Consider the following 21,379-nt stretch of genomic DNA (forward strand, 5'->3'; position numbering starts at 1 on the left):
TCGCTTTGACGCTGTCACCTGATGTGCTGATCACACCACTGGGCTTGCCTACCTGCCGTCAGTGGTGCCCCACTATCCTTTCCTGCTGGCCCAGAAGCTCTGGTCTCCCCCAGCTGTTATTCCCCGACCCTACATAACAATTATTTACACTGGTTTGATGATAAACAAGTGTTTTTATTAAATATAAAATATAGGATTTAAGTGATTGCAAGTGAAAACAGACATTAAAGTAAATTATTAAGCAAAAATAAAACAAAACATGACAGCTAATCCTAATACACTATGATAAGTTCTTACAAATCCTAATTTTCACCTTAGTTCTTACTCCATGTGCAGTTCTTCACAACCCAGAGTGATTGTTTTCTCTGGTATGCACCTAGCAATGCTCCTCCTCCCCTCTCATTACAGTTCTTTTGTAGCATCTTATGGTGGGGCTGCAGTGTCAAAAGCCAGCTGAAGATGACCATTGATTGCTTCCCATCACTTAAACAGAATTTCCCCAGAGTGGGAAGTCTTTATTCCATTCCCCTTCTCCCCCAAAACCTCAGAGTACAAAATTCAGGAAGGATTCCAGCACCATGTGCTTTTTTAGGACCAACCACAGGGGAAAAAAATATTTACAGATCATTGTCTTGAGCACTCGGCCATTAAGTTCCTTAAGTAACACTATGATTCTAGTGAAACCTTTAGAATTGTTAGAACATTAGTACTGGAAGTGACATTGACAGGTCATGAAGTCCCCTCCCCAACTCTGTAGAAGACCTAGATGGGTAAACTGGTTTACCCTTCATTCTTCTTGGCGGTCACTCAATAATGAGTAGGACATCTTCATGTCACCCTCCTATATATGAGTCTGTTTATGGCTGATCAGCCCAATTCTGGAGCCGCAGTTCTTATCACAGAAGAGGCAGGTGTTGGTAGCTGTTGGAGGGGCACAGGGCAGTTTTTGATGCTCTTTCCTTCTTCTCTGCCTCTCCTCATCTGCACTGCAGTGGGACCTCTCAAACTGGGCCACCCCCCTCACAGATTACCATTTTCCACTGGGGATGTTCTTGGGCAAGGGTCTCCCAGGTGTTGACACTGATGCTGTACTTTTTCATATGTGCCTTCAGCACGTCCTTATATCACTTCTGCTGGCCCCCAACGTTCCTCTGTCCTTCCTCCAATTCAGGAAAACAATCTGTTTTGAAAGCTGCTGATCAGACCTCCGAACCACATGATGCTTCATATTTCTAACTTCAAATACAAGACTGATAGATACATTCACACAAATATAATATACATATTCAGTGGATCACGAGCTTTTCAATGGGACATTTCACACCGAATTTCACAAAGCATATTCAAGTTAGGGATATTCAGATTCCAAAACATATTTCCATAAAAGCATGGGAGAATAGTGTCACGGCAGGGAAGGATAAAATTTCAAATCTTGAAATATTTGTAGGGCAGGAAAACCTTTTCCTACCCAGTGGTATTTTAAACACAGGATTTTATCTATAATGCAAGATGCAAACAGTAACTATGGTATTTTCCCAGGATCTGAGCAGTCAAAGAAGAGTGGGTTTCCTAGGACAGGTTGGTTTCCCCTTGGAGGTATGCAAATTGTAGCTTTATTCCCCAAAATCTGTTGTATTCATCTGGGCCTGATTCCAAACTCACTGAAGCCAAGGAAAATCATGACAATTCTCTGCACTTGATCAGTTAAGCTCTGGAATCCATTGAAATATGATTGTTTGTTTGTTTTTTGGGCTGGGGGGAGAAGTCCACTGAGTAATTATGAAGAAATAAGTAAAAATCTAAGTCAGTTCTCTGAGGCTTAAATAGGAAGAGGCTGAGATTCATCAGATCAGCTGCTCATGAAGAACACATCTTTGTTCTCCATTGCTCACATTCCTCCCTGCACGTCGTTACCTGCAGTGTGATTTTAATTTAACTCTGCCTGTATGAATTCAAAAGCTGTATTAACAATCCATCATGGCTCAGAGTGTGACTGGCTATCTCATCAGTCTCTGGCGTCAGTGTGATTATACAGAAGAGTCTAATGAGGGCTTTGTGTCATCCATCAAGAAAACGCATGGATATTACAAAAGATGCGAAAGAAATCGAACCTTTAGGCATGCCTATTATGAATGTCATTTTCTTCAGGCTGTTGTTTACCTGGGGAACTCTACACAGTGGATCCAGGAGAAGGTGAAAGAACCAGGGCATTAACATGAAGGGAATGTGATCATTTCCCTGCAAGGTTACTGATCACATAATGGGGATCTGCCCCTGACAATAGTGGAATCTTGGGCAAGTTCCTTCAACTTGCTTTTTGGAGCAGGAATTGTCTCACTATGTATACGTGCACCTGACCAAATGGAGCTGTGGAAACACCTTGTATTCTGCCATTCCTATGCTAATTGCTAGCCAAGACATAGCTGTGAATATCACTGTCCCTTTTCACACGACAATGCAAATGGAAAGCTAAAGGTTAACTTTGTCTGGGGCTATGTGTACATCAGTAGCAAGGAAGAGTCTATAGATTAATGGGCTAGGAAATCCTCTGATGTGGCGCTCTCACTCTTTCCTCTTGAAGCTGTTCCACTGTTTTATGAAGTGAGGTGTGCGAGGATTTTATTGTGGTTAGGTTGCACATGTTTTCTGATGCCCTGTGATAACCTGAGATGAGAGCCTGAGTTTCCTAGGCACAGCATCAGTGCATAGAGGTAACCGGAGTTTCAGTGTGATGACTTCTCACACATAGACAATAGACCTCCAGGCTCTTTGTAACCTAGGCAACTAGGTGACGCCTTTCTCACCTGGAAATAGGACAAAGGAGGGAGGAGTGGCCTGGCTGGTTTCAGCTGAAACTGGGCAGCTGAGTGATGCAGTCTTGTCTGGCTGGATGGGGGACGAAGGAAGACCAGGGCCATGGCTCGGGGACCCCCTCTGGGCCCCTCTCCCCAGAATGAATTATACCAACTGTTTCTGGTTTCTTGTACTGACAAGTCTGTTCTACACTGTGTCCCTGTCAACTAATTAATCCTTCTGTTCTCCTTGCTGAATGAGAGTCACATCTGAGTGCAGATGGGGTGCAGGGCCTGGGGACACCCACACACTGTGACAACCTGGGCATTAAATAATGACATATGGATTGGATCACAGAGTGAGTCAGAATGACTCTAGGGTCCCGTGATTAAGGCATTCCCCAGAGAGGAGAATTAACCTGGAATCTCCCACATCCTGAGATGTTCTCCTCCTTAGCCATTTTGTGTGGAGTTGGGTCTGCTCTGAGCATGACTACTGGATTGAGCCCCCCGTGTGAGATAAGTGGGACCACACCCAGTTTCACCTGGCTGGAGGAGCCCACTTGGCATAAGGTGTGAGACTGAAGGAGGCACTTGTTTGTCCAGAGACTGCAGCAGTTGAAATTTAGGTGCTGAAAGATTTTAGGCACTTCTGGAGTTAGGCAACAGCTAAGCAGGAGGTTGGGGGACCTTGGAGATGCCTAAACTTTGGACATAGGCATTAAAGTGGGTGCCTATGTCTTGCTGTCCCTCCGTTCCCCATCTATGCAACAGGGATTAATGCACAGCAGTATTGCAAGGGTAAACACATTAAAGGCTGTAAGAGCCTATGTTCTGCTGTGGGAACAGAGGTCATATAAGCAGAATGACCAAGATGTCTACCAGCATAACTTTATGGATTGCATTGGAGTTTCACCAGCAGAGAATTTGGCCCACATTGTCCTTAATGTTGACTTTCTCCCATATAGCCTAGCTATAACAATTCTCTTCTGATTCCAGTACCAAGCTGGCTGCATTATTGAGATTAGGTTCAATGCTCTCTAGGGCAACAAAGCAATTACACTTAATTACAAAAGGCTCTCTCTGCTTATTTAACGTAGTACATTTGATGTAAGAATAATGCATTTGTATTACACCTTCCTTGAAATCTACAGTGCAACAAACAGCCCCTGCGATTATGTTGTATGGTGACCTATTCACCCATCTTTGAAAGGCACAGGATGGACATCTTAACTATGCACATAACCGTGAACTGACAGAAGTTAAATGTCTACTTGGGTTGTTTGTTCATTTGTTAGGGAAGATTGCCCATCTCTTTTTTTCAAGAAACCTAAAGATGCTAATAGCCTGATGTGATTAAATGAAATGCACCAGGCAACACTTTATAACAATTCAGGCTATTCATGCCATTGTGAAAGGTTCAAGGGAAGAAGACCGATATCCCAAAATGTTAAGATATTTCAGCACATAAAGTAGTAAACGAGTCCCAGTTACGAAGACGGAAGGCAGTATTCTTTGTGGTCCAGTGGACATCAGCTGAGATTCAGGGCTTGGAAAGTCTTTTCCCAGCTCTGACATTGACTCATTGTGTCACTTTCTCTTGTAGACTTTGTCTGTCTTATCTAAATTCTTATTCTGTGTTCATACAGTGCCTAACACAAGTGGCATGTATGGTTGGTTGGGGTCTCCAGGCTTGTCATATCAAGAGCTCCAGAGGGGTAGCCATGCTCCAGCACATCATTGACAATCTACAACATCTCCTGGAACATAATCCCTGTTCTTGCAGGCCTTGGGTGACAACCTAGTCCTCTCCTGCAGACAGCCTCCCAGCCTCAAGAAATTACTCACCAGTAGTCACACACCACACCACAGAAACACTAACCCAGGAACCAATCTCTGCAACAAACCCTATTGCCAACTATGTCCATGTATCTATACAAGCAACAACATCACAGGACCTAACCATATCAGCCACACCATCAGTGGCTTGTACACGTGCACATCCAGTAATGTGATATATACCATCATGTGCCAGCAATGCCTCTCTTCCTTGTACATTGGATGAAACTGGGAAGTCTCTGCAGCAAAGGGTTAATAACTATTCCATGAGGCAGGATAGCTCTGTGGTTTGAGCACTGGCTTGCTAAACCCCAGGTCATGAGCTCTGTTCTTGAGGGGGGCCATTTGGGGCAAATAGGCTTTAAAAAAATTGGTCAGGGATTGTGCTTGTTCCTGCCAAGAGGGCAGGGGACTGGACTTGATGATCTCCCAAGGTCTTTTCCAATTCTATGTGATGTGACATATCTGACAGCAGGAATTGGAATACACATAAACCTGTTGGGGAACACTTTAACCTGCCTGGACATTCACTAATGGATTTAAAAGTAGCCTTCCTTCTACAAAAGAATTTTACCACAAGATTACGGAGAGAAACATTTGAACTGGAATTCATTTACAAGTTTGACCCCTTTAACCTTGGCCTGAATAGAAATTTTAACTGTCTTCTCCATTACAAGAGCAATTTCCCTGCCTTTTGATATTTTCAGGAATGAGATGTATCCAGCTTAATTTGTTTCATCAACCGGTCCTGCTAGCGACAGCTAGCCCTCCCCCACCACCCCACATTATACAAAAGCTGGATTCTATTTTTCCTGTCCTTTTTTCATCTGAGGAAGTGAGTTCCACCCACAAGCTCATGACCTAATACATTTGTTAGTCTCTAAAGTGCCATTGGACTGCTTGTTTGCAATGTCAATGATAATAACGAATAAAAAGAGAGCCTATGTTGTCTGGGATGGACCCTTGGATGGTTATACTAAACTGTCAAATTCCAACAGTTCTGCACCATGAGCAAGGCATTCTACTCTCTGGAAGACAGTGAGACTGCCTTAATTAAATCTAATTGTAGCTTTCCATCACATTAAATTGTAAAGCAGAATGTTTTTGATTAGTCCGCAGAAGAGCCGCATCCAACGTCACCTGTGTTCTAAAGTGCCAAATGACACATTTGTTTTTCTGCCTGTGCAGTATGCAGAAATAACTAAAAAACTAATGCTGCAATAGACAAAATGCCTCAAGGTCTGGGTCAACTGGCCGGCGAGCTCTCGGAGCTGGAGTTTATATAAATTGTCTGCAGCTTGTTAGTGAATAATTCCACTTGGTCAACCTCACTTTGCTGGACATCCCTTAATACCAGGCAGTGACCTAAGATTGCAAGCTATTTAGGAGAGACACCAGGAGAGTGAGGAGCATTATCATGGCTTTGCTATCCATTAACCCCTTCCTTTCTGCTTACCAGGCAGTAGCATTTAGCTAGGAGCAATCAGTATATCATAACATCAGTTCTCAGGGATTTAGGTCCCAGCCCAAAAGCCTCTATTCACACGATAGCAGGATTAAACCCATGCTGGCTATTGGCTTTGCATTGAAAAGATAGACAATTGGTGAGTAGAATGGAGTTTGGGGCTGACCTTGCAAAGTACTGATGCCTCCCTGAAGTCAATGGGAGTGGATGGCATTTGCCACTTGCTAGATCAGGCCATTATTGTGTAGATAGCAGGGAGAAACACCTGTCAGCCATTGCCTGCCTCTAGTGAGATACTTCAGTGGCATGGGCTGGAGGAATACGCAGAGGTTTGGGAATTGGGGAGCTTGGAGGCCTAATCTCAGATCACCAAGGAAGGCACTTCGAGAAAGTCACTTATCTCAATGTACGTACGTTGCCCTTTCTGAAAAATTGGATTAATACTTGGCTGTTTGGTCAATTTTCTGCTGAACGTGATTTTTGGTGGAACTTTGGGTTTCTGGGTAACTTGAAAACTTTCACAGGACATGTCCACTCTGTGCGGAAGTTTGACTTTTCACCCAAAACTTTCCTGCGAATCTTTGTTCTTTAGCTGAATGTGTTCTGGTTTGGGAGGTTTCAGTTTTTCAATTGGAAGTTGAAATTTTCCATTAAAAATTTTAAATCAAATTATTTCCCTGGGATTTTACACACACACAAATACCAACCACCATTTCTGATTAAAACAGTTTTCCATATGGTAAATCTGAACACACAAAGCCCACAGCTAAGTCTCGATGAGACAATATCTTATCCAGACTTGTAGTCAGTGTAATTTAATACCAGGTAAACATCTGTTTGCTGGTGATTGTTTTCCATGGCCAGACAGTTGCGCTTTGGTTTGGTATGTGTTACACACTGTGCTTCCAGCTGTTACTTGCTCCTTTCTGTGACCTCCTGCCTTAGGAACTGTGCTTGCAGCACTGATACAGGAACCTGGCCTAATTGTTCACATCACTACAAATAGCTACATACTTTGTTTTCCAGCAGGCAGGCAGATGGAATGTTCAACTTTGCCCTTGAATTGTGTACCTGATTCGTGGGTGAAAATGAAACGAGAAACCAGTGACAGCATTAAAGCAAGAAGAGAAAGATTGGAGGAAGAGCCTAAGGCTGTAGCTATTCATTTCTACTATAGTATTTGTGCATGGGTTTGTTCCGTGGCCCTGAGCCAAGGCCCACAGCAGCCAACTGACTTCAGTTGGACTCTGTTGCACTTCAGTGGAAGCCGGGTAAATCCCATAAACAAGAGGTTCAGAGGAGAATGCAAAAATATTGGATGGCAAGTTGTCACCTTAATCGTATGCCAGTTTGCCTGGAAGCCATAATAACTAGGAGCTGGCCAGAAGTTTTCCAAAGGAAAGCTTTTCCTGAACAGACTTTGTCAGACCAGATAATGTCCTGAAGGAAATTCCAGTACAAACAAGGCAGGTATACAATGGAATCCCACCTTGTTTCCTGCCAGAACCTGGGAAGCTGTGTGGAATCCCTGACTTCCAAGTTCACAGCTTCTCGCGCACCCAGGTCTTCCAGGGTTCCTAGCTGTGGGGTAGTCCACCAGATGAGCCCTACTACCTGGTTTCCTGAGAGCTTGTCTCATGACCTGTCACAGATGAGCAGCTGCCTGGCTTTTACACCACCCAGGGACTTCTACCTCAAAAGCCCTGGGGCTCACTTTTGCAATATGTCTCCTATTTCTGAAGGTTGTGCTTCAGAGTTTCAGATGGCCACCTGCAGGAGTCAGGAAGGATTTCTTCTTCTCTCACCATTGTATTCTGACGGGTTTTTTTCCCCCCTCTGGTGCATCAGGGATGGCCAACGCTGGAGATGGGATGGTGGACAAGGGCTTTGAGGTGGCACAGAGTGTGTGCTCTCTCTCTCTCTCTCTCTCTCTCTCTCTCGGGTTGGCTTCTTTCTCACATGCTCAAGGTCTAACTAATCACCAAATATGGGGTCGGGTAGAAATTTCCCTCAGGTCAAATTGGCTGGCTGTGACCTTGAGGATTCTTCACCTTCCTCTGCAGCATGTGAGTGTGGGTCACTTGCCAGGATTACTGGATGTATCAAATGAAATAATTTCCCTGCCATTGCAGGGGCCTCAGTACTGGCACACAGGGGTCTCTCCTTTGGCTGTGCTCCGGAAGAGTCTAGTTCTGCAGTTTTCAGCATGTCACAACCCTCTTTGAATGGGGTCACCAGGGTTGGCTTAGGCTTGCTGGAGCTTGAGGCCGGGGCCTGAGCCCCACTGTCCAAGGCTGAAGTCAATGCCTGAGGGCTTCAGTCCTATGATGAAATAATTAGTGGTGGCCACCTACATCATAAGAGTGTTCTCAGGCTTCATGCTATCCCCAGCTGATTAAACACTTACCAGAACAAGTTCCTGGTATATATTGGTGTCGGTTAGCACTGCAGGTCAGTGTTGGTCACTACTCTTGCTTTCTGGTGTTGATATGATGGGAGGTGCCAACCTGCTGGAGCCTGGTGGTCAGGAAGGAACTATTGCGTTGCTCTTTCAGTCCCGATCCGACAGCTCAGTGCCCATGAGCAGTCCTTTCGGGCTGAGTGGACCATCCATGACTTGAATTAGATCTGTGCATGCAGATCAGCAGGTCAGGATCATGCCGTGCACCCAATTAGGTCTAAAGTATGGCTCCCACTTAGCCTCCAAAGGCTGTCCTTGGGAAATTAGCCTCCAGTGTTAACCAAAACAAATGCACGTCACCATCATCCACTCCCATAATCACATGATGTTCATACGGTTATGGGGCTGTAGCACAGAAAAGCAGTGTAGTCTAGTGGATAGGGCACTTTGCTCAGAGCATAAACATCTGCTTTTGGTCCCCATTGTGTCCCTGATCTGCTCTAGGACTCTGGGCAAGTCATTTAATTACTCTTTCACTTATTTAGATGGTAGCCCTCCTGCTCGAAAGAGCTTATCTTTGGCATTGCTGGTCTGATAGGTCTCTGACCTCATTTGAGCAAGGAGGTGCTCAGGTAATGCTCATGATGGTAGCAAAAGAGCCAATAAAGTTCTATTTATAGGCACATTTTTGAATGCTTTCCTAAATTAGGAAAGTATGTTCTGTCCCACCCCCACTGTCTTCTCTCTGACACATAGCTGGACTACTGTTGCTCACACATTTTTAAAAACCAACAAATTGCTCCTAGGTAATATTTAACAACAGTACCCAAGATGGACTAAGGATAAAACTGTGGAATCTCTCAGATTATGATAAATGAGCATTTAATGTGGATCATTGGATGTGGGCATCAAAGAGCAACTTTCAATAACTTGAAAGCAAAAATACTCCCCGGAGTTCATGGACACTCCTTTTTAGTCAAAAAGCTGGGAGAGAGGCCACCGCGGGGGGTTGGGGGGAATGAAGACTGGAAATCTCTCAGGCCAAGGTAAGGCTGGGTGTGGCTTTTTGGAGAGAAAGGTCTACAAAGGGGATGCTCAAAATATCAGCACTCTGATTTATTGAAAAAGCCAAACACTGCTGTGACTGGAACTCATTAATATGTCACGCAGCGTCTAAATGTGTTTCTCACGCATTTTAAATGAAAGTGTTTTGCTCAGAGCCCCCTGTAAATATTATATTTCCTTTCTCACTCAACCCTGCCTTCATATCTCTGCCTGGTGACCAGCCAGCGCAGTAAGCTTTACTTTCAGCTTCTTTTACTGGGAACCAACAGAATACTCTTCGGTTTCATAAAACTGCCAATCAGCTAAGGGTGGGGGTGTGAAGGGTTTAATCCTGGAAGATGCTGGGTAGCTCTCAAATACCCATGGTTGTAAAATAGATGTCAATGGGTGCACAGTCCTTGAACAGTCCAATTTAGACAGGAAAAAAAAATTCCCATCCAGACTGGGAACCTGGAGTGCAGTGCTCCTTTACCAAGCAATCATTTACAGGAATGTCCTTTCATACATGAGATGTCTCCTACAAGGAGGCTTTGAGAAGCCTGCTACAAAGCTAGGATCTCATTTGCCACCCACCATCAACAAGATTAAAAAGTAGTAATAATAAAATCAGGAAACCAAAGGAAGGTCACTCTTTTTAAATCACTTCTTTCTTCCCTCTACACTGCACAGCTGCATTCTGAGGGGTTTTAAAGATTATTCTCTGCCTGGGAATGTGCAGTCCCCTTTTTGTGAAAAACAATCACATGGGCTGAGGAATGCTGCCCATCGCTACTTCTGTATAAACAGGTAAAGCTATTTTCTCCAGCCCCGGAAAACTAAATTAATTCTGCTTCTGGAACACAGGACAGTGCTGTGGGTGATGAATCATATTCCACGACCAACCTAGCCAAAGGATTAAGGCAAGCCTCCAAGTCATTTACTATCAAGTTTAGCATCATTTGTTTGGTCTATACTGTGCCATGGCAAATCATCCAAAAACAGCAAAACGTATTGGAATAATCAAAGCATTCTTTGTTCAGGAAACAAAACTACGAAGAATGGCAATTTCTGCTGCCTGCGTTTCAGTGCAAATATAATTGACAAGGTAAACCACTGTAAAAGTTGGAAGTCAGAACCTGAATACTCATATTCATCCACTAATTCCAACCTTAGCAACTTCTACTTAGCTCAGTCACTAGGTATTGCAGGGCCTGTACGGCCACACCCCTCAGCAGGTGGTCCCTCATGCCCTGCGAGTGGGGTTCGCTCCAGCGTGGGTTACCAAGCTAATATCTCTGCCCCCAGCCCTGACTATCCAGATAACCCAGCTGGGCTACCTCAGTCAGTAACATAGTCTCGCTTAGCCAAGGCTGTACAGCAGAGCAGCCTAAGTCAATAGAAACACCCTCTTCACACAGGGCAGTAAGACCTAGAGGCCGGAGTCACTAGAAAGACCCTCCTTCCACAGGCAGTAGGGGCTGGGGAAGGCCACAACACATCACCACAGTCAAGTCTCTGGAGTGGTTCTTCGTTCAGAGCAAGACAGCTCCTCTCAGCAGGGCTGAGCCAGCAAACGGTAAGTGGTTAGGCCAGAGCTAGCTGAGGGCAAGGCTTGTGATCAAGCAGGACTCAGCTCGTAGCAGCGACTGAGCAAAGCAGCAGTCCATGTGTAGGCCTGAGCAGGGGGAAATCGCCACCCATGATGAGGGAGGAGGCACAGCTTGAGGCCCTGACAGCAGCCATCACTCCCTGCTGGTCAGTGTGGATCCAGAGTACAACACACTGACATTGGCTCAGGCGGTGCTGCAGCCTTACTAGGGTTGACTGCACCTGGGCTACTTCCTATCTCCCTCCACAGGGACCTGGTTCCAGGCTGGTCTGTCAGGGAGCTCAGGTGGTTTGGTTTCCTTAGGGTAACCGGCAGGTCAGGAAACTCCTCTGGGGTCTGGTCAGTGCTGCTCACCAGCATCACAGCAGGTTAGCGGCTGCTGGAAATATTCACCCAGAGCTGTGACAGTGTCTGCACTGGTTCCCACACAAGCTCCTGCCAGAGACCCAGCCTTGCTTCCTCTGGCGAGCTGGCTTCTGACCCGTGACTTCAGTTCCTGATTCCTGGCTCTGACCTCTGACTCCAGTTCTGATCTTGTGCTTCTGGGATGCTGGTTTCTGTTCCACCCAGTAGGAGTGACTGCCCCAAGTCTGGTATGTTATGGGATAGGATACTGGGCAGAGACAGGAGTCTGATACAATCCTGCATCTTCTGGGAACTCTTTATTGTTTTTTTTACCTGGAGTGGTGCCTCCAGGGCTTCCCCTCCTGGAGGCAGATTTTTTGACCTTACCACAGGGCTATGTCACAGACCATCTGTATCTATCCACAGCCCACAGTCTCCCACCTCCTCTCTCCTCAGTGCTCTCTGTGATGCAGCCGCTTCCTCAGGAACCCCTCAGCAAAGTAAGAAGATGGAGCCCATGACATGAAATTTCTGTTCTGCTCTGGATGGATAGCACATGACTTATTAATGGCGAGTTGGGCTTTCCGGCATCAAGCTGGATGAGTGAAAGTGGCCCCTGAGACAGCGCTTGTTCATAGCACAAATGGAAGTCAAGCTCACAACTCCCGTTGATGTATAATGATGTTTGGATCTTTTGAGTATTATGAATATTGTGTGATTGTTGGGGTAAAGGACCATTTATCACTCAGTCCAGTTTGTCTGGGGAGCCTACAGGGATTGTCTGTGACTCTGCGGTGAGACAGTTATAATTACCCAGGAGTTCACAGTTGTTACTGGCTGGGTACTGTCTAATTATAGAACATGCCACCAGTTTGAAGTATCTGCTCTGTTTTTGACAGCCTGTTCTGAGAGAGGCACTCAAGGTCGTGAGCCACTCTGAAGAGCATGACAGGCGTCTTGTTGGGGAACATGCTGTCCCTGTTACCCAGATTGTAACATTCCCAGTGATCTGTGTTCTGTAAACATCAATATTCCCCATATGTCCAACTACAAAAAACCTTGTGATTGTGGATGGTTCTTGATGAGAAGAGCATAATTGAGCAGGGAGTCTGTGTGTCTAAAGCAGGGAGCCTGAGTCTGGGAGCAGACTTCATAGTCTGTTATAACTGATGTTTAAAATGTATTAAAAAGCTAAAGCCACTTCTTATCCCACATTTTGAGAAACTTACATACTGTGTCCCATCCATCTGAATAAAAATACTTCCATATGCCAGAAAGGAAAATATACAGGGCAGGTTCAAAATTAGGTGAATAATGCACAGCTTACATCTAACTGCATTTCAAATGTGCATTTAAAATACTATTATACCATCTTTTAAAAAACAAAATCTATATTTTTAGACTGGACTTCTTAGCAGCATTGATTTAAAAACAGCTATTTCCCACACCAGGAAAGGACCTTTGAGAGAGAGAGAGAGAGATGGTTGGAGGTGAGGGTGAATATGTTTTGTGACTGTTACTGTGTGTTTGTTAAGCACAGAGATGAGACTAACCCAAAACTCAAGTTTCAGTCTGTAGTGCGGTGGCATTCACCTCCTGTGAGCATCCCTGTTCGGGTGGGTGCGTGTGCCTGCACTGCCTCAGTTTATCTGCTTTTGTGTCTACTCAGCCCTCTGGTAGAATCACACGGTGTGAATCAAACATGCCTTCTGGGGTATATATGTAATAGGGGCCCACCTTGGTGCCCCCTCCTAGTGTCCCTCAGTGTGTTCCCTCTGCCAGTTTCCCACTCTGAGAGTGGTGCTCTGGGGCTTCCTTGCCCTACCCCAGAGCTCTATCACAGTCCTTTTGTATCTGTCCATAGTCCACAGTCTCCCACCAGCTCTTCGCTTGGAGCTCTCTGTGGTGCTCTTGCAGCTCCTTTTATAGGGCCTTTCTGGACCATGATTGGCCGCTTCCTCCTGCAAACGCTCTAGCCTCCCTGAGAAGACTTCTCTATGGTTTGTTTGGATGTTGGGTAGCAAGGTCACAAGCCTCCAGCAGTCTGCTGAATTACACTGCCTTTGTGGGAATCTAAATCTAGACTTCAGTACTGGGCCTCCACAAATCAATGGAGCAAACTACAACCCGTACATACAAGTATCCCTGAATTTTTTGGAGATTCACATGTGGATTTGGAGACTTGTGTTTTATGTCTAGCTTCAGGAAGTCAAAGAGGCAGCCCAGTAAACCGAAATGTAATGGGTTAATACAACCACATCATTCAGTTTGGCCACATCTAGTCAAATTCTGGTCCATTTGCACTTAGAGGAACAAATTATTCATTCTGAATAATAATCATTGTGAACATATTCCATTTTTTCGGTTTCCCTTTAGCTGCAAAATTGATCCTGACTTCTGCCAACATATTTATTTTTTCGCTATCCCTTGAAAACTTTGGGTAAATTATTGGCCGAGCATGAATTCTTCACTTTGCTCTTTTCAATTCTATGGTCACAGGGTGAAATCCTGGCCCCAGTGAAATCAATAGCCAAACTCCGATGAACTTTAATACGACTGTTAGTCACAGAGAGGTAGCCATGTTAGTATGTATTTTCACAAAACAAAATAGCAGTCCTGAAGCACTTTAAACGCTAACAAAATAATTTATTAGGTGATGAGCTTTTATGGGACAGACCCGCTTCTTCAGATCTGGAAAATTCTGATAAATGAAAACGGAGCTGAAGGGAATTTAACAGAAAGGAAAAAAATGAAATAAACTGATGAATCAGCTAGATAGGATGCGAGCTGGTTCAATATTTCACCCACATTCTGTGATTAGTATCCTGTCCAACATTCAAGAGAGGGCTTTTCCATGTCACATAGTTTATAGATTCATACATGTAAAGATTTGAAGGCTAATAGGGATCATGGCAATAATCTAGGATGAATTCCTCCACAATACAGGTCAATGACCTTCTCTAAATTGATTCCTGCCTTAAGTTCAACAGTTGGGGTGAAAATAGGGCACATTTTAGAAAGAACATCCAAACCTGACTTTAAAGTGTTCGGCAGTAGAGAAACTACTCCAGCACTCCACTACAGTGGTTAATTACCTTCACTGTTAAACATTTGCTCCTTATTTTTAGTTTTAATTTGTCTAGTTTTGGTGCCTAGCTACTGGCTTTTGCTATGCCTCTGTCTGCTGCTAGATTAAAAAGTCCTGTTATCAGTGTTCTGTTCCCTTTGTAGATACTTACAGACTGTGATCCAGTTGCTCCTTCACCTTCTCTTTGATAAGAAAAGTAGATTGAGTTCATTGAGTCTGTCGCAGTAGAGCAGGTTTTCCAATCCTTTAATCATTCTCTGAACCCTCTCCAATTTTTCCACATCCTCCTGCTATTATGGACATCCAGGGCTGCTACTGTGGAAGGCAAAAGAGGCTGCTGCTCTGGGCCTGGCAATTTAAAAGGGCCTGGGGCTTTCTTTTTACATTGTCACTGAATTTCCATATGGCTCGCTCTGGGCAACCCTGAAGAGCTGGCCGAGGGAGGCTAGTTCCAGTCCCTCCCCTTCTGCAGACACGGAGACTGGCCTTCTACCATCTTGCCCAGGGGCCTGGCAAGTCTCTTTGTAACCTTGAGGGAACCAGAACTGGACTTATAATTCCAATAGCAATTGTGCCAGTGCAAATACAGAGGTAATATAACCTCTTTACACCTGCTTGATAGTTCCCTGTTTATACCTCCAAGGAGATACATACTAGTGTGACTTTGTTCTGTTAGAAGCTTTGCAAATTCCACTTGCCATCAATCCCCTGTCTGTGTGCTGGTACGATAATACTTACAAAGTTAACCTTCTTCATTTGTGCCACTTTGCTTTGGAGTCCAGAAACTTCCAATACATTAATCAGGTTCTTTGTCAACATAGAGGATGCAATGAACCGCAAAAGAAGTCTGATTTTAATGCATGTTGTGGGTTTTGCCATGTTCCCAATATCGCTCCCCATCTTTGGGACAGAAGGAAAGTTAGTTTAATATTTGATGTTTCCATAGGAAACGGACGGCTGTGTTTTGCCACGTAATACACAGGTTGTCATGGTACATAGCTTCAGCCTTGAACAGAGGCAGAGAGAATAAACAGAGAGCACACTCACTCAGCTCAGCATTGCCAGAAAAAAAAAAGGAGGGAAAGAGAGAAAAAATACACCCTTTTTTCTTAAGAAAATGGTGCTTACTGGGCTTGATGAAGCTTTTATCTATGGCTTGATTTCAAGTCAACAAAGGACGGGTACAATTTAAAAAGAAATGGGGGGTTCTAAGATGTTTCTGTGAACTAACTGTTAGTACCTCCAATGGTTTTTAGTACCTACTTGGTTTCACATGACCAGGGTGTAGTTGAGCTACAGGTGGAATGTTCACCAAACTTCACTTGTAAAGACTGAAGGTATGTTAGCATTAGCTAGGCTGCCAGACTTTTTCCTTACACTGCCTTGGGTATTAAAAAATGGTCAAACCAACTGGTTCAGACTATAGGCAGAAACACGGGGTAGCTGGTGGAGGTCAAAAAGCAAACTTCTCTGGTGGAACTATGATAGAGCCCTTAAAACGCAAGAGCGAAGAAATGGCACTGACTACAATGAAACAGGGCAACACCTGTCCTTTCAAAATAACTCCATGAACCCAGGAACTAAATCTGATTTCTTGGCATCTTAGTGGGTGAATGAAGAGAGAAGACTCAATGAGGGTAGGGTTGTTTTTACAGGAAAACTGTTGCTTGGCTCAATCCCTATTCTGTACTCACTTTAAGAGGTTGGGGTCAGAGGCACTGGTGAATTCTGACTGCTTTTAGGGCGTCCAACAGGACTAGAGGGGAATGGCAGATGGCTCTGGCTAGTCCATACTGGGGAAAAACATAGCTTTGCGGAAGCTACTGTTAACTCCCTAGGGTTGTTTCACCCTACATCAGAGATCACACCAGAAGATTGCATGAAACATCCCAGAAAAGTGCACAAAGTTACACTTTGAAATTAGCCCCTTTGCACAAGGTCAAACACCAGATCTAGTCAACATGTAAGCTCTTCATATTCAGAACTGGTATGGTGCATGAGCCTTTGGTGCATAAGTCTCTGCAAAGTGGGAATTTCCCCAGACAGTTTTTGGTGGCATGGCTCCGAGCATAATGCATTGTCAGATGGAAGAAGAAAGAGTTAAGTTCTCCAGGCCTGAGTCCTCCAGTCCAACAACTGGGCAAAAATTACATTTAAGATGAACTCAGTGCTGTTCAAATCACCTCAGAACTTAATCAATTACATATTTTCTATCTAGGAGAGATTTATTTTCCACTTGATGAAAGCAGTCCTGCCAGGCAGTGGCTGCAAACAGATCAAAGGGTGAATTGCAAGTGGAACATTTTCTTGCCCTCTTGAAAATTTAAACCTACTTATCTGCCTTTTCCATTTGAGCCTTCCCTGAATCTCCCCTGGCTTTTTAGGTAAAATGCATTGTAGTTTCCTCCCCAAACACTGAACATAAAAAGAACATAGAGGGAGAGCTCAATTTTTGGAAGGACACTTCGGGCAACATAGCCTGAAAAACTCATGACTGTAAAATATTTGGAGACTTTTATTAATTTGCTGCAAGCCTTACACAGTTTGTGAAGCCTATTTTATTTTCTTAATGCAGCTCGCTGCATGGGCAAAAGCCAAGCTTTATAAATCAACTGTGTACACGGAAATATTCACCTTTCCTGAATATGATTCAGTAGGCAAAGACACTATTTAGTCTGGAGAGAACTGTTCGGATGCCAGACACTGGTTACCATAACAGTTTTCCTTGTGTACAAACCTTGAAGGTAGAAGGTAGAAAATCAAAATATCTGGTTCTTATTTTATGTCTGCACATTTCTTTTCAGCTAAAGGAGTTTTCAGGACACCAAACACCCTTTACATGGTCTGAAATCTATTGCTTGGAGCATGTATTTATGTATTATCACAAAAGATTGCTTTTAAGACAGAGGGGTCCAACAAAGATTGGAGCCATATTGTACTAGCTGCCAACAATAGCAAGAGACATTTCCTGCCCTGAAGAGTTTAACCTAAATAGGCAAAACAGAGAGACAGAATTAGCTCCATTTTACAGATGGGGAATAGAGAGATTAAATGGTTTCTCAAATGTCAAACAAGCACTTGGTAGCAAAGTCTCAACTTTTGCCCATTTCTCCTGAGCTGCAGCCTAGTGTATTAACCACAAACTCATCCCACCTTCCTGTTAGCTTGTTTTTGTGCTTTTGTAACACTCATGCCTAGTAGGTGTGGTTCTCTGTCCCGTGCAGTGGTACCTAGAACTCTTACAGAGAGAGAGAACAAGTTTCCTCAATAGCCTTAGCTGAGAGCCAGCTGGCTTTTAGCTCAAGCAGCAGAGGCCCCTGCACTAAGCTCCCAGGTTCAGTTCTGCTGGTCATAATACTTCTCAATAAAGATACAATGAAGACATCAAACAAGTGTCTAGTAAATGTATACAGCCAGTCACTATAGATTGCATAGGTCCCTGGTGCTGAATTCATTGTTATGTATTAATTATGCATTAGTTACGTGTGTTAACAAAGGAAGGGAGAAAAGCAGAAGACTCAGTAAGTCATCAAGGGACCTCACTGCATCTATTTACACCTGGGAAGCAGAGGCCATGATGCTTCAAAGACACGCTGAGTGTTATGTATGTTAATACTCCAGCTGAAGATGAATCATCCTCAAATCAAATACCAGAGGGATGTAACCTTCTGGCAGATTGAGCAGCACCTTCAGACACTCTGTTACATGCTCACTCTATATCCAGCATTGGCAACCTTATCTCACCACCAAAGCTCTGGGTGACAATATGAATGCTGGCTATGTAGCATCGTTTCTTGGCAATCATGTTCGTGATGGTCTTCTAGCCTAACTATATGTCCATACCAAGCAAGCTGCCCAAACTAAACCAGTGCTGATGTAGGCAGGTGCTTGGTTCAGCTACTAACATTCTCACTGTTGATCTTGTCCAGCCCCTTAATGTGCAGCAGCTGACAAAAGTGATATGAACTGAAAATGCCAATTTGCTGCTCTTCAGCCTTCCTCAGGGTCTGCTCCATGAAATGTGGGTACTCAGGGTGAAGATGAATGGTGATAGGACACATAGATCTTAAAATAGATTGATTAATATTATGGCTTAGGAAATGTAACACTTTTTAGAGCTGGCTGAAAAATAAATAAATTTTAAAAAAAGACTTCACTGACATTCCCCTCTTGTTTAAAAAAAATCTTCAAATTTGAAATTTCTAGGCAAATTTTCAAAGAAAAATCCCCACATGTAGAAAATTTACACACACACACACACACACACACACAACCATTCCCACAGAACCTAGCAGTCTTCCAGAAATAAGGCCTGTCTTTTATTCTAAAATAACCTGATCTACTTCTTGTTTTGTGAGTTCTTTCCCCTACCTCCAAAGGTTCATCAAAGAGCCAGTCACACTTTCCCACTGCAACTTCTGGCTCTGGGCCTTTAATCCAACACTTGCTATGCACAGTTGTGCCAAAAGAGGAGAGCGAGTTTCATAGTGTAACATGTTGATCAAATTGATGGTGTGTACCGAGGCGATGACTCACAAATGGAAATGGATGGAGACAGATCATGCAGTGTGGGTGTATCAGAAACTGCAGGGGAGGCTGTAAATTCCGTTTTAAAAACAGAGCGGAAACATCTCCTGGTGGATAGCGGTTTCTAGCATATATTTTAACAGTGGCCTAGATAAGCCCTAAATGTGACCTTGTTCATTTCCAAGCCAGCCAATGGGGAAGGATGGGGCAGGGGGAGCAAAGGAGGCAGTTGCCTGGGGCCCATGATTCAAAGGGACCCAGGCTCCTAGCTGCCACCGCCGCTACTGAAGCAGCGATGCTGGCCAGACCCTCAGGCCCTTTAAATAGCCGTCAGAGCACTGTACTACATGGCTCTGAGGACAGGGGGGACGGGACAGCATCGCAGTCTATGGGGTGCTGAGGGTTGGCTGCTCCTGCCCCCGCCCCTTCCACCTGAGGCCCCGCCCCTTTCTGGGTGTGGAGCTGCCCCCACGCACACCTGGCCCAGGGGCCCACTGTCACCCCCCAACTCATGTCATACCATTTCACTCATCTAGGAGAGCGTACAGCATTTCCAAAAAGAGAGGCTCCCTGGTGCCAGCTCCATGTTTAGAGCACCGGGGTGGAAGTCCTTACAAGAATAATGAATGCTAGCCTCAAGTACTGTGATAGGCAAATGCATGGGAAAGCCCCACTTCATGGGAGCCCATTAAGCATAAGTTCACCTTAAACTAGAGCAGTGCTTCTTACCCAGTGGGATCCACCACCCATGGTGGTCTCAAAGGCAATCGGGGGAGGAGGCTTGTGCAGCAAAAATGTTTTCTTACCATTCTGGAGCAAGCAGAATTCAATTTCCAGAAAAATTCCAAGGTGGCCTGTAGTGGACCAAGGGCCCCACTGTTGCAGGGTAGGAGTTAAGGCAGGCTAGAATGGGCCTGTGCAGCACCTGAGCCAATGGATGAAGGGTTCCTGCATGGAGCCAATCAGAGAGCAGCTTGCTGGAGAAGCTCTGCATATAAGGAGTTCCTCCAGCAGAGCTGGGGCAGTTAGATCCTGACCAGGGAAAGTTCAGACCCTGGTAAGAACAAGCACTTCTGTAGAGCACTGCTGTGCAGTCTAAGGGGAGCTAGGCAGAGGCTCTAGCCTGATGCCTGCCAGTCTGCTGGCCCCAACAGAGAGGCCCAGAAAGTTCAAGGAGTCACAGGGGAAGTGGCCCAGGGAGTAAGGCAGTAAGGGGAGAGAAAAGGACAAGGATGCCACCAGGGGGTCTCTGGGCTGGGACTCGCAGTAGTAGGTGGGTCTGTGTCTCTCTCCTCTCCCTTTGCACTGCACCAGGCCACACCAACTTGCATCAAGACAGTCTGTGGTTTGCCTCTGAGGTGGGAGCTGGAGAGAGGCTGCAGCTGGCTGCAGTAGGCACCCTGAGCAAAGACTGCTGAGACCCCGGAAGGTGGCAAGGGACTGTAGTGGGCACTGCTGAAGAGCAATGTCCCAAGAAGAACCCAGCAATCCTATGACAACTGCTGGTCCCAAATAGGGCAAAGACTAGGGTGGAGAGTGGCAGCAGACGACACGCTCACCACAGGGAGGTGCCAGCTGCAGAAAATGAGCTAATTCCCTCATCTGTGAGACAGAGGCACCATGGCAGTGAGTTTGCCCCATGACAGGGCCAAAACCATCAAAGCCTGTGATGTGGTGGAGCAGTTGTGTCATAGAGGTGCCCTATACGCTGTATGCTTGATCCATTTTTCACTCTTTTGTAGCTAATTTAAGAGAATTTGTGAAAGTTTTTGATGCCAAATCAAAGGTTACCAGCCTGAAACGGATACAGTAACAGGACAACCTGGCTGAAGTTATGCAGAACTGCAGCCTACAGGGCATTAACCTCAAGCAAATGGTCATCCAGAAGAGATGTGGCATCTTTATTTCACTCCTAAGGCATTTGTTGTCCCCTCTGTGGTGATAGAGCTGTTTCCCCTGTATCCGGAGCTATAGAAAATACCAGCCTAGGTTTCTTCCACATCTATTGGCTGAGGCCCTGCCCAACATGTCACGCCAGGCTCCACTGTTCACCTCCTTTCATTACTGGGAGTACACAGCGTATTGAAATGAATGGCAGCCCTGCGCTCTGAAGTGCCTGGGGAGCTGCATACACTTATGATTCAATATTTTATTTTCCTGCTGACGGAAGCTGAATGCACAGGTCAGGCATAAGGATGGAACAAGCAGCCACCAGGCTAAACACAGCCAGAACATTCAGAGAGCGATGTGTAAGCACTTCTTTCTTTTG

This window comes from Carettochelys insculpta, chromosome 16 (assembly GCF_033958435.1).
Source record: "Carettochelys insculpta isolate YL-2023 chromosome 16, ASM3395843v1, whole genome shotgun sequence".
Classification (NCBI taxonomy): domain Eukaryota; kingdom Metazoa; phylum Chordata; order Testudines; family Carettochelyidae; genus Carettochelys; species Carettochelys insculpta.